The sequence below is a fragment of the Lonchura striata genome, chromosome Z, assembly GCF_050655825.1.
Source record: "Lonchura striata isolate lonStrDom1 chromosome Z, ASM5065582v1, whole genome shotgun sequence".
Lineage (NCBI taxonomy): Eukaryota > Metazoa > Chordata > Aves > Passeriformes > Estrildidae > Lonchura > Lonchura striata.
In genome coordinates this window covers 66,507,657-66,522,712 of record NC_140740.1, presented here as the reverse complement: position 1 = coordinate 66,522,712, position 15,056 = coordinate 66,507,657, and positions in this window count along the sequence as shown.

Sequence of the window (15,056 nt, the reverse complement as noted above, 5' to 3'; positions counted from 1 at the left end):
GCCCTATTTTAAAATAAACAAACAAACAAACTTTGATCTCTCTTTCCATGCATGCAACATGAGAAATGAGAGCCTGACTGCTATGTTGAGGAGAGGGGAAGTATTTTCATAAGTGAGGAGATTCCTCAGCTGAAGCCACTTGCATGGCCATGAAGTTTACAGGAAAAGCTGTGCAAACACTGTTCAAGGATCCTTCTCTTACTGACAGTTTAGAGCACATGTGTGCATCTACAGTGTATATCCTCCAACACTGACTTCAGAGGGAAGTAGCACTGTTGGGTCCCAGTGTTGGAAGACACTCTGTGCACTGCTTATATCCTGGAAAAGCCCAGAACATGGCTGCTAGGGGAAATGTTTCAAAGAAATCAGACAGAATTACTCTTCCCACATGTGGTGCATTGGCTCCAGACCAAAATGGGAAATTCACTACTTCTGTGCCCACCAGTTTGGGCACAGAGAGAGCTGGAGGCTCTTGATAAATATGGACATGGTGCCACTGGGTGGGACCTGGTGGAGCTCAAGGTGGAGGAGCAGGATAGTAGCAGAAATCCCAGCTATGGCAGACCTAGCTCCTGTCAATGACTGCAAACAGCATTCCTTCCTCAGGCACAGCTTGGGCTGCTGTGTCTCCCCAGTATGACAAGGAAACCAGTCTCTTGTGAACTGGCAGGTCTAACGGGGTTGAGAGTGGAGTATGAGGAAACAACTAACAGTGAACATTTCTTTCCTTTCACCACGCCTATTCCCTCCATTCACAATACTGCCACAGCATTTCTACAGAAAATTGAGGTGTCAGAAAAACCTCATCCTACAAACATTTAGCACAGATGTACAAGCCATGGAATTATATTCTGCATGTGGCCAAAGAAGGCAATGATTTACATATGCTATTACCTAGCTTGTGCTATGGTCTGAAAAAAATAGTGTAAAAGAGCATGATATTTAGAACCAAATACCAAGACTACTGAATGGAGAAGAGGATCATTAGTACAACTGAGGGATGCATTGATAAACTGGTAAATACATACATTAGCAAATTTTGGAGAGTTTCCATATTTTTACCAAAAATTTATTCTTTACATTTTTGATCTCTCTCTACTACTGCATCTTCCTAATATAGTTGACTTCCTCTCCAAAAGAGGGACTCACAGAAGCAGGAAATTGCTTAGTCAAGCTTTTCTAGCTTCAGGGAAGTATAGCCAATTACATTTATAAGCAATGTTTAAGGGCAGTTCTTGAAGTTTAAGAGCGAGTTCTTGACCAGACCTCAGTGTTTAATTTAAACTATCTGTTGACTTCAATATTCAAAGTAAGTTGAATCTGTTGGCCAGCAGATATCACTCACTTTCCTCACATGCCTTTCCCTTTTTCCTGCCTTTCCCTTTTTTCTCCAGCACTATGCAGGATACTGACCAACAAAACAACTGACAAAAGAAATGATCTGTCTGAGAGAAAACATTATCTTGCCTTTATTCCCAAAGCTGACCTTATCAGGACTGTTATAAACAAGGGTGCAGGAAAGCTACAAAACCACAGAATTCTGGTCAGCTTTGAGATGGAAGGCCATCTCCGCTAAAATAAGTAAGACCTGACAATTATATGAATTGTTTTTTTCCTTTAGGACCAGGCTTTACTCCTTAGAATCCACCAGTTTTTATTGACCATTGAGAAGATAATCATGCAAATAGAAAAAAGACCTTTTATACTTAACCTGTGTTTTTAAAGTCTCTATATAACTGACATTCTCAGCCAAAACACATTTTATACCTCTATTTTTAAAGTATTTATTTGAGTAGACCAAACATGTTGTACCAAAACCAGAAAGTCACTGTGTATCAAACCAAAAAGAGAAGGGGAAGGTCTAACTGAAGTTATTATTTTAAAAAATTGAAAACCCTTACTCCAAACTGATGACCTGTTTCTTCTGTATTAATGTGTCCAGCACATGTTTTCTCCTTCCCAATCTTCATTTAAGTCATGGATGACACCCTCTGGAGCCTCATTCCTCTCAGTCCTGAACCTGTGTCCTGACAATTTTTAACATCTTCCTATTTGCAGAAATCTGTCATAGTGAATCCTGCTCAGTTGTGTCAGTACCAGACTGGGCCAGAAAATTCCCATGAAAACTGGGACATTTGACAATTATATATATGAATATGACAATTGGCTGCCCTGTGTTTGGATGTCCTCCTGCAATACCCTGATATGCAGAGGTGCTGAGCCTCTAGCATCCCCCCTTGCTGATGCCAGGTGTTCAGGTGACAACAGCACACCATCAGAGGCCTGATAGTAAGATCAGATGTTGTATTTTTAACAGTATATTCATTTTAACCATAGTCTATAAATGTGATTCAAAAACAATAAACTTCAGTTATCTTGATTTTAAACACTAGTCAAAAAGCTGCTTACCCTGCAGTCCAAGCATCCAACCTGTAATTCTGCAATGAATTATCATTGTCTAGGTGGATCTTTTTGCTTCCATGGAGCCTCACTGAAATAAATCTTGTTCTCCCTATTCAGAGTTTATCAGGGGATCCAAAATTCATCATTTATCAACAATTCAGTAGAAGCACTATTAGCAAACAAAGCAGAAATCCTGCCAGTGCCAAAAACCCTGCCAAATGATTGCATTTAAAAATTTGACACAACCACACAGCACTGTAAAAGAGAAATGTCTACTTTCATTTTCATGAAGTGTTGAAGGATCCCCTCTATCCTACCTAGCAGTCAGACAGGTCCCAGCAATGCAACAGTGTAGTCACTGCTCTCTCACTTTGCTAGGCTGAGCTGAGGCAGGCAAGAAACTGGAAAGGTCATCGCTTTCTGAGTTTGTTTTACAACAGATGGTTACAATCAACTTTTCCCAGTAAGCACAAATGAAGAATGATGTTTAAAATTTTTGCATCTTCTAGATAACATCTCATGTAAACAGAAGTAAATTGCATATAAGAAATGCCTTTAAATGTATTTAAAGGGACTACTATTATTTCAGTATTCCCCTCTGAAACCAAGACCATGGCTTCTTGAATAGTCACAGTCCAAGGGGCCCCAAGTGTGTTCTGCTGTATTAACCCAACCAGTTCTTGCTAAGAGCACTGCCAAATACTGGAGACAACAGCATATGGAGCAAGTATATCACCCTTCATAAACAAAGTAACTGCCAGAGCTAGTATTCATACTGGATTTGCACTATATAATTTTATTCTTTAATGAGAACACTCTTTTCACTACCCATACCAAATATTCTTAAAATCTGGAGGCCTGTGTTACATTCATATGACTACTTAGCATGCCATTCCCAGCCCTGCTAAAACAGGATAGTAGGATAATGAAAAGCATATTTCTGAAAGATGGGCTGTGGGAGGAGCTGGATAGGAATGTTCCCAAAAATAACAGACTGTTAATAATGGCAAGAGTCAATATACTTGACGCATGTTACATCATGTACAGTTTAACAACAAAATGAACTGTTTCTTTAGGAAATTAAACATAATGCTACTCGCTGCAAACACGTTTCTTTGCTAATGCTGCTTTATAACCTCCTGCTGGCTACACTGCGGAAGCATTTGCTTACTTTGGAAGAAATTTGCTCCTTCCCCGTGACAAAAGTGTTTCCTATAATTTTTGCCAGGAGCAGAGGGAGCTCAGGGGTCAGGGGCCCATCCAGAATATTTTTGTAGGAAAAGCCAAGTAGTATTTTGCCTGCTAGGTTACAGTCTTATTTTCCCTGTCTCTTTGTTCTCATCTTTTCACTCAAATTTCCTTTATGGGAATGTGGGAAAAAAAGGGGAAGTTAATTTCTTTTTTTTTATAATATCCTTTAACTAAAATTGCAAAGATGCATGTGTACAAGAGAGAGAAGTAAGTCTATTGCAGCAGAAACTCTTTTCTTGCTAGATTAGAACATTCAATCACAGTCACTTCAAATATAAGATACAGGGGAAACTGGAAAAATTGTTTTCTCACTGGAGTTAAGAAATGGAAGGCAAACAATATGGCAAAAAGAGCCTGGGGAAATTATCACGTTGGGGGCTTTCTAAGCTTTTGTTCACAGCTTTTTATACTGATTTTAATAGTGGTTGGCTAACACTTTGAAATATCTTCCCATCAGTCAAAGAATACACACAGAAAACACATATATGAGCCTTCTTTTCTGTCAGGACATCCTTCACCTGAACCAGCACTGGGTAGAGCAGCTATTTCTGATGCTTGTCAGGAAAGAAAACAAGCAAAGAGACTATTCTAAAAATCAGAAATTTTAAGGTTGAGTAGAAAGGGTCAGCTCTTTCTAACAGCCAGGAAAGTCAAAAAAGCAGATTTAAAAGCTCTTTTATGGGTTATATTTTGGTCCACCACAAAATAATATCATAATTGTAGTGTCAAGTCTTTTGTTTCCTGTTCAAAACAATTAAATATTTACTAGTCAGATTTCATTGCATAGACTCATTACAGTGCATTTTGTGTTTAAACACACAAAATTCACCTGTCTGGAAGATACTTGTTTTGCAGCAAGAATGTAGGTTAATAAAGTGACATGTTGATAACATATCTCCTTTGTGTTCCTGAACAGTGGATGGATGGATCTCTTCTGCCATAAAATAGGAGGAGTGGTTGCATTAATTCAACACAAATGTGTAGTGTACCCTCTTGAAAAGAAAAAAAAAATGCACACCAAAAACAAAAAAACAAAACAAACAAGCAAACAAAAAACCCACAAACCAGCAAAAAAACACACCAAAATACTTCATAATAAGATATCCAGTTTAAGTGTTGTACCTGTATGGTACATATGTTTTTTTTTTTTTCAAAACCATTAGTAGGTTAAATGAGTCATCATGTTCAATTCATTATTTCTACCAGTAGCCCTGGAAGATTGAGCAAAATAAGCATGAGGAAAAACCTAAATGTAGGTGGAAAAAGCACTTGTATTGCACTTCCAGCAATGCTATTAATTGTTTCATCTTGATTCATCTCCCTGTGACTGGAAATTTCAGGTCCTGCTGAAGAAAAACCCCTCCCATTTTTTCAAATCATGCCCAGTTTGTGTGATGGATGTAGATAGTCCTCCCCAGGACCATGGTCTGTCTCTCTGGACACTGTACTGGTTGTGATATCCACATCTAGATAAATGTCTTCCTAGAAGGTCTTAGCAAGTTTTAGAAGTCTAACCATACATCACAACTTACCTTGCTCAAAGATGAAACTGTGAGAAGTCACCCTATGGTACCCCTGCTACTAAATCTTGTCTGTGATTAGCATAGCCAGAGACAGCTGGAATTGAACAAACTGCTCTGAGACCTGCTCTCACAATAGGCAGGCAGTCACGCATAGTTTTTGTGTTCCCCAGACAATTCAATGAAATACAGATAACCATGGAACATCAAGTATATCTCCCTTAGATCGTACATTAATCTACTTAATTTGTTTTAGTCAAAACTAGCAGTTTTCTCAGTGTGACTGAACACATGATTTCCCTCCATTGTTTTTAACACACTGCTCATTCACCATTTTCTCCACAGGCAAAAGCAAAGATGTGTGTTTGGTAAGAGTGACAAAGAAACGGTGTTACACTTCTGGGGTAACTCAGCATACTGAGTCTGAAGGGAGTGAAAAAAGTTCACATCCTTTATTTCTTCTGACAGGTACTAAAACTCCCAAAATGGTCAGAAAACGTAACGAGGCTCCTTTAATCATTTTCAGTGCATTGAATTTTATTAATAAACTTTTGTCCCAGGCAAGCATTTAAGTGCTGAAAAAATATTCCACATTCTCTAATACTTTACAATATTTGTTCAGAGCTTTGTGCATACAGAAAAAAAAAGCTAAAATAAGGCCCAACACGAATTAAAATAAACCACAAACTGTATTCGCATCTACACATTAAAGAGTTATAATCAGTTTGAACCTTAATCCTATATAAATGAAATACTGAAAGAAAGAAAAAGCCAACAGTGAATAAAAGAATTAGAAATTAACATTTGGCAGACTTACAGAAGACAATTAGGGACACATGTATGCTAATAGAGAACACATATCTGTGTAAAACAATTATGTATTAAAAATAATCCACAGGTAACACAGAGAAGTTAAGGTTGCCAGAAGCTGCCAATACAAGTTCTCTTCAATACATGGTGTGGTGATATCAGCGCTTAGACATGCTCGGAAAGAGGATCCTTAATGATCCTTCATTAGCCTACATGAGCAAATGTCTCTCTTCCCAAACCTCTTGTGGTTAAACAAGTATGGCACAATGGTGTTGATGTGTGTTCTACAAAATCATTGCTGTTTTATTTCTAAAACATTAGAAATTTTTGTATGTTGGATTATTTTTGAGCTCTTAGGACTTTGCTTCAATGGAAGTGGCGAAGGCTACTGGAAATGGCAGGTCCAAGTCATGGAGTTGGGATCTCAGTCTAGTCTTGGAGAAATGCAAAGCTCATGGAGAAAAATTTTGTGTGGTCTCCAGCAGCCTTTGACTTACAGGGCAGAACTTCTGACAGGAGGCTGAACAGGAAAGTAGCTGTCTGCTCTTCTGTCCTTGCGAGCTTCATATCAGTTCCAGAAGAGACAGCTGCTTTCCATGCCAACAGAGAGATCTATTCATGTACAAAGATTTGCTATTTACCTCCATGCATGACCTTTTTAGTCCATGAAAGCTTTAAAGGGGAGGAAAGAAATACAACATTTACTTATCCCTCAGGAATGTATTTGTAAAATATGGCTGCACCAGTACCTAAGCTGTGTTTTTTTAAAGAGCTGATATGTTCCTGCCCTGAGGAGATAACCCCACAGGGGCAAGCATAAGGGCAATATTCCGCCATCAAAACTTCTAATCTACTTTGTTCAGTGTCATCATTGGATCTCCTATTCAAGTGTATTATGTAGTACTACATGATTTCTTACAGAGTTTATGTTTACAGAAATTCAACTTTTCTTTAAAGAAATTAGATGGAATGTTGCCAGTTTTAGTAGTCCAGTTCATTCTAACCCAAAATTATTTTCTTCTACAATGGATGATAAGAAATACTATCCTTTCTAATACTAAAATGCACCACTGCTAAAAAAAAAAAAAAAAAAAAAGAAAAAAGCTGACACAGGCTTCTCATTAATAACAAAAATCCTGAGTAAGCACTCTACCACATTCTATGTTAAATGATCCTGAAAGCCTCTAAATAAATATTGTGAACTGATGCATTTTCTTGTCTTTTGCTCAAATTTATAATTAGAATAAAACATTAGGAATACCAGAGTGAACCAAACCTAATAGTAGTAACTTGTCTAAGGCAGCTGTCTTTTCACTCCCTTTCACCAGAATTGACATACAAACATGAGATATTTCAAGCATGGACTGTGCAAAAGCCTATCAGGCTGACATCTCTGCCCATAACTTGTCTGGTGCAGCCATAAAGCAATTTGTTCTGTGTCAGTAACAGCATTCATAGCTGATAAGGGAGCCTAGGATGTGATTTGTTCCTAGAGCAGCTGAAGATGAAAATCCAGCTGTGTTACATTCTCTTAGTTAAACCAGCTGTAAATTACAGCCAGATCCCTGAAAAAGGGAGAGAAATACTGAAAAGATAAAAAAGGAAAGCATGTCCAGAAATACAGTATCTCACAGGCTCCAGGATATTTGGCAAAAGGTTTGGCTTGGTTGATGGTCTTCTGTGTGACAAGGAACATATGGCTTTCACACTTAAAAAAAAAAGTTTTTGAAAAAGCACCTCAGAGAAGGGAATTTTAAACCTCAAGCAGCTACATTTGGTGAGAGGCAAAGGGGGTCAAGTGCTGTATCTTAGCTGGCAAGAGCTAAAACAACACCAAAAATTCTTACTAGATCTGGAAACTGAAAATTAGAGATAAATTAAATGAAATTTGGGCCATGAATTCCCACCTGGAGAGAAATTCTTCCAAGAGTCATAGAGTTGGTAATAAAAAAACCTCTAACCCTGTGGTGGGTTTTCACACCTTCCCTACATGGTGAACCCAGGTATAAAATGATCGTGTGTTTAGCAAAATTATATGGCCACATTGCCCTTAGGAACTGCTAAATATGAGACAGAATTTGCAGTTGTCAATTGTCCATGGAAGGCTTGGACAGAACAGAGGGCAGGAAGAGGAACAGAAAAGGCTGAAATACATGGTTGCCTCTCTTTTCTACCCTTTTTCCTCATCACCTGCTTTTGGCACTGTTGGAAGTGCAGCTGAGGATGAAGCATTTCACAGATCCAATGCAGATCCATTTGTAAGTTTTTGGAAAATACACATTTAAGATTAGAATGAGAATAAAAATAGCTCCCAATAATGACATTAATAACAACAATTCAGTTCCTTTTTTATTAGGATAAGTGTTTGTTGTTTTGTAGAAAGAGGAACTGTGTCTTTTCTGAATAAGTCTTCTAATTTTTATGGAGATATTTTACATCTGGAAATGTAGCTGCAAAGTCACATAAACAATGTCCAGTTGCAGTAGTTATCCAATAAGAACATACAAACTTTTTTACTCTCCTAAACAAAATATTTCAAACAAAAAAAAAAAAAGAAACAAAACAAAAACCCAACAAACAAACAAAACCAAACTAAGAATGAAACAATAGAAAACCCCAAAATAACCCAAAAAAACAACAATACAAAAAAAAAAAAAAACACCACAAAACTCAAGTAAATTGCAACTGAGTTATTTAAAACACTGCTCTTGGCAGTGTTTAACTGATTATGCCTATTTTCAAGATTCTTTTAGAAAAAAAAACAGAATTTTTTTTCTCAATTTCTTGTTAATCTACTTGCCTCCATTCTCCAAGCCCTATTTAGTTTCAAAAGTTATCTATTGAGGGTAATCACAAGCTGGCAATTAAAGTGACAGAAAATCGCTAAATTGGAACTACAGAAAGATACACTTTTGCATCCCAACCTGAGTACCATTTCTGGTCTCTCAACACATATGACCACAATGAGGACATGAACATTTGCTAGAGTTGGCTGCATTTGACTAAAACTGCTCCTAAACCTGAAAGATGCAAGAATAAAAGGCAAGAGAAGATTCTTGGAATCTCAGCCCCACCGCACCATTCTTGCTCTCTGTTTTGTGGACACACACAGACTCAGTGGTAAATAGATTCCAGTACTCGTTAAGGGTAATATTTTTACTGTAATAGGTTCAAATAACCCCAATGTATGTAATAAGATTCAATGTTACTGCCTCAACTATTTCTGAGTTTCTGCCTTTAAGTATTTTTGAGATTTTCCAGATGGGTATCATTGGCCAGGCTCTGAATAACAGGTATTATGCAAATACCTTGAAAACTCCAATAATCTCAAGCTTGCTCAGAGACAACTAAGAAAAATGGTGTTGTCCTGAAAATTTCTGCATGAAAACTCCAGTTGTCACTTTATCTTCTGAAGTGAACAGTGAAATAAGTGAACACTGAAATATCTGCCATTTAAAAAGCAACCATCTGTGACAGACCTTGGAATGAATACATTATACTTGATACCATAAATTTTGGTAGGCCAAATAAAAACTTCTGTAAAAGCACCTCATTGAAGGGCTAAACTCACTATATAGCACAGATTTCATCAACTGATGAACAAATCCAAACAAAATTATGGTGCAGTTGCAGCACTTCCTAGAGGCATACAGTGAGCAAAGTGAAAAATCCCACAGACAGGGCAGTGATTCCCACTTTACCCTGGAACTGGGAAAATGTGTGAGAGAATAATATCTCCAGGTTGTAATGAAAGAACAATGCCAACAAGAATTCCTCCTCCTCCACTCTGCAGACCAAAAAGCACTTTATTAGCTAATCAGCAAGACGTCCAACCAGTGGGAGCTGAGGGAGTAAAAGCTGCAAAATTACATTGCCAGTCTTCCTGGATGACTGAGCTTGACTGCTTAATAGCAAATGGAATTCTGATTAAAAGGAATGAAAATTTATGGGTAAACAGGTTGAACTTTGGCAAACACAAGGCTTGTTGGCTATAAATTTTGTCTTCATATCAGATTCCAGGAAGTGTTAAGGCATACACAATGACAGGAGGTCAGAAAATCAAAAGGTGTCAAATCTTACAAAGTTGTTATTCTGCATTTCACTATGGCAAACTGGGTGCATGTTGTTTCTTCACAGCAAATTTCAAGTAAAATATACTGGTCAAAATCAGAAAGATGAATAACACAGAAACATTTTATCTCACCAAGGTGCACAGGTTAATAGCTAAAGAAAAGTGTTCATATATTAAGTGTTAATTTGTGAAACTATGATTGTGAAGTTATTTCTTGCAGCAACTTCCCAAACTGAAAGTGAAACTAGGCCAATCAAATCAATACCATAGTGTACTAACACTAGTTTTGCATTTTGTCCCTAAAAAGCACCTGTACAAGTCTGCCTTTTGAGTAGTGGTCCCTAATATACTTCACCCCGATACACCTTTAGTTATAAGTGTAACACTGACTCTATTCCCTAGGTCTTTCCATTCAAACCTACCTATATTTTGAATAATTACTAGTTATAAAATATTTTTTAATTATCTAAATAGTCATAGGGAGGGTCACAAGAATTGATGCAGAGAATTCACAGAAAGGTTAACAGCAAAGAGTGCAACACAGTGGAAAACTGTAGCTTTTTTATCAAATGTGTGCTGAACAAAACCATTCCAGAGAAATGATAAACATTTGCTAGAACACCTCTTCCCAGTGAAGAAATTACTGGTATTCATGGGAAGACATTTCATGATGTTCTTTCTGAATTTATATGTAATTCCTAGTTCCTCTACAGATTTTCTGCAAAGTGACTTTTTCTGGTCTTTGTATGAGCAAATGAAATAATGAAATCCCACAGGCAGCTAAAAATGTTGCTTACAAGCCTTCTATCTTATAAAAGACCAGCCAGGTGCCTTGTGAATAGTTTCATTACTTGAATGATGCATCTCTATCACTAATGGATGAAGAGCAGTCAATTGAGCCATGGATAACAACTGCAACTCACAAGAGAAATTATGACCAGACTAGCAATAAGTTACTTGCAATTGTGCTTGCATGCTTTAAATTCCAGCAATGTAGCCAAATCAGATTTCCAACTGGGAGATGAAACAGGATCATGAAACCCCAAGAATGCCACGGCAAAGAAAAGGAGGCATGCTTGATATTCACAAGGAGAATTGGCAGTCAGTTACTTGCTATTCTGAATTTGCAGACTGCACAGCTAATAGATAAACTAAAGGATGAGGATTAGCTATTAAAAACAAACAAATAACACTAAATACAATAAGCCAGACGAATATATATATATATAGAGAGAGAGAGAGCTTCTGAAAGTCATATAAATTAAAAATACTACTTTGAAATATATTTGAACAAACACCACAGATGGTAAAAGGCAGCCACAGGTATATGAACATATTGATTTCCACTGTTTCTCTCAAACAGTAACACACAGAGTGGAAAAGACGACTTAAATACCTGGGATACCACTGAGACATACATGAAAAGACTATTTACATCAGAGTCAACATTCATTCACCTGTATGTCACATTACACGCTGCCAATCACATGGCCACAATAAGGCAGAAAAAGTCCTCACTGTGCTGCTAGTTGCATTTTCTGTGTTCAACCCTCATGGAGCCAGGACTAAGCTTTCCTTTCCTTCTGCATGGACCCTGTCAGATTGCACAGGATGTCAGTAAATACTCATCAACATTACTCAAATGTTCTTTCCTTCAGTAAACACATTGGCTTCACTAGGCCAGCATGCAGAGGGAGGAGATCCTGGCCTGTGAGATTAACGTATATAGCTTCAATTTCTTCCATCAACAGGCACAGGTTGCATGGAAACCTGTGATGGATGCACACTGTTGATGTCAGCTGTAAAAATTAGCTCAAAGCCTGTGCCACGGTAAAGGGAGGGCCAGTCAAGCCAGTGCTTTGTGAAGCTCTGGTTGTCTTGACCCATCAAGCAGATCATGGTCAGTGGGACAGGAGACATGCCTAGACCCTTGAAGCCTGATATGGCTTCTCATACAGCAGGGAACATGGGACTTTAACTCTGGTGCAGTCTGGGTGGGCTGATGGCTCCTGTATCCACAGGACTATGCCGTGAGGAGCTGGAACTGCAGCCTTGGCACTGTGCGGCTCCCCTTGTTCTCACCACTGCCCCACAGCTGGCCTGTGTGCTGCTCAGTGTAGGTACACGTGGTGATGGTGGCTGAGCTTGGGTAAACATCTAGTCAGCACAGTCCTCTGGTCCTCATCCCAGCCCTCTGAGGGACCTTGGGTTGTGCCTGAAAGGGAAAGAAACCGATTACTTTTGGTTGGATATCAATGGGCCAGTGCGTATACTTCAGCTAAATTCTCAGGTACATGTCCTCTGCCACCATGGTCCCCACCCTATAAATCATATTGTATTTCCCAAGACACGTGCAACTTCCCACAAGACATAGTGCTCTTCAACATGAGCTCCATATTAGATGTGCCTCTTCACCATCTTCTTTCTTAGCATTCAGTTTGACACACGTACCTCAATCTTCTTCCACCCTTCCCTGAAATTTACCCCAAATATTTTTCCAACTCCCTGGCTTTGATGCCCATTTTCCACATACCCCTAAGCATCTGCTTTGTCTTGCCTGACAAACTGACTGCATGTGCTAAATCAGAGCCAGATGGCCCTCCTCCTTTCTTTTTCTAGAGCTGGCTGCAAGGGATAGCCCTGAAAGGACTATCCCTTCTGGCTTGGTGTCTCAGAAGCTTGTGGACATGTCAAGCTTTGATATCCAGGCATCATCTCTTCTTTCCACTTCTTCCCAGGTGATGAGTTATAAAGTTCAAGCTTTCTCATTCTTCTTATAACAACAGTCAGAAGCAGACCTTAAGGACCATGATTGCAGAACCTTTCCACATTTCTGTGCTTTGAATGTCTCTTATTGATTAGGAGAGGAACATTTTCCTTGCAGTAGTATCTTGTAGTTCACATACAATACTGTTTATTCCTTACTGGAATGCAGTCTTCCATTTTAGCCCCAGCAGAGCCAGTGTGCTAGCACAGATCCCTGTGCCTCCTCAGGAAAGCTACGAGCTCTTGCTATTTTCTTTGCTTTGTCAGGGGCTGGTTTTCCCCCAGGACACATAACTCTCACATCCTAAACTGAGGGCAGAGGTGAAAAAATGAGGAGTTAGTTGCATGCAGAAAGTACATGGGGAAAAAGAGGAGGAAATTATAGGGCCAGAATATGAAGAAAAAACCTTACCTTAAACCTTGAGAGATAACATGATTAAGAACAGTAATTCAGACAGGATCAAGAGGTTATATGGGGAATATGCAGCGTATAGAGAGAGCACAAATGAGGAGATAGAAAACAGGGTATTGTATTGTGAATATGCTCACCACAGGTGATTATGTTAATAGATCTACTGAGCCTGCTGGTTAAAGATGAAGAAATACATGGTGGGGAAGAAGGAGGGGGCAGGCGAAGGCTGCAAAGGAGAGTGAAGACTTGATCCAAGGATGAGAAAAGTATTAACAGAGTTCTCCCACAGCAAGCCAATATGCTTTCCTCAGTTTAAATGGATACTGAAAGTTTGGTCCTCCAGCTCAAAAAGTAGATATTAGGTTTTAAAACAACTCCCATCATTGCTTCAGGCTCTCATGGTTGAAAAGCAAATAAACATGCACAGAGTAATGAAATTATCTGCCACCGGATGTATGGCTTGTCATCATTACCACTCAGAAGAGCAAATTCCAGTTTAGACCACAGTTCCTTTCCAACCTGTTTTCAGTTTTTCCCCCACAACACACTTCATTCTTGCTAATGAGGAAGCAATCTCTTTTCACACACCCAGAAACATTCCCACAGAGGAGTTGCTTGCAGTGGAATAGAGGGCCTTTGTTCTTTGTCTAAATTCAATGTCGTTAAAAACAGGCTGAACAGCTGCAACAACAGTTTCAACCAGTCATCCCAGGGACTGAACCTTCCTGGCTCTTTTCAGATCTTCATTAAAATCTCTCTATTACTTCTTGTTTCTTTCCATAATTTTCTTCACTACCTCTTCCTAGTGAAGAAACACCAGAGGAAAAAATATCCACAGAAAAAAAATATACACATTACATGCAAAACATCTTATACTGTGAATGTGACCACAAATATTTCCAGGTTGTTTGAAAAGAGGCAGGTCACAGCCACTTATGCTTTCAGCTCTTTTCTGTGCCCCTGTGCATCAGATATCCACTTTTTTCCTTCCAAATGCTCCCGAGACATAAGGTCCTCTGCAAAGCCCATGGATGGTTAGCAGAAATGCCTCTGGTCCATCCCAAGAGGATGCTCTCTATTTCACCTGCCTACTTACTCTGTCATTGATGGAATTGGATTCCACAGTTTCTGAAACTGGAGTAATTTTTGTTACATGCCAGAGGGACCTCTTAAGTTTCTTGAAGATGACCCTTGTTTCTGTAATATGAAGAATTTCATGTGCTCCCACACACTTAATGATACTAAAAAAAATGGTAGCAACAGAGGATAATTATTATTCAAAAAAGGGAGTTCTTCTTTCTTATTTTAACTAGTGCTTGATCTGTCATATCAACAAACCAACAAACCAGGCCTGTGTTTCATGGATACATTGTTTTTCCTTTTAAATAGCAAAAAGGACATATTTTCCCAGTTGTTTATTCACTGATCTCAAAGAGCAGTACACACAGAGAGTAAATACTTCATTACAGCAGCTATACAATTTTTCACAGATCAGTTCAGAAGAGAAAATGTTTGAATGAGGAGCAATAATGGCTCCTTCTTGGCAAGTGAAAGAAGGCAAATATTATTTGGATGAGGTCCAAGCAAAGCTTTCCAGCACGTTATTTTATCTGAGGTCAAAGGCCTGCAAAAAAAAAATCCACCCAGCTACAGCTTGTGAAGTTTGCCACCTACTGAGGAAAGCACAACACAGCATTACCAGAAAATACAAGGTGAAAAAAATTTAATTGTGCTGAAGATATTAGATATTACAGACATATTTGCTCTCATAGACTGTTTATAAAGGCTTCTCAATACCTCTATACAGTTTCTAAAGGACCAA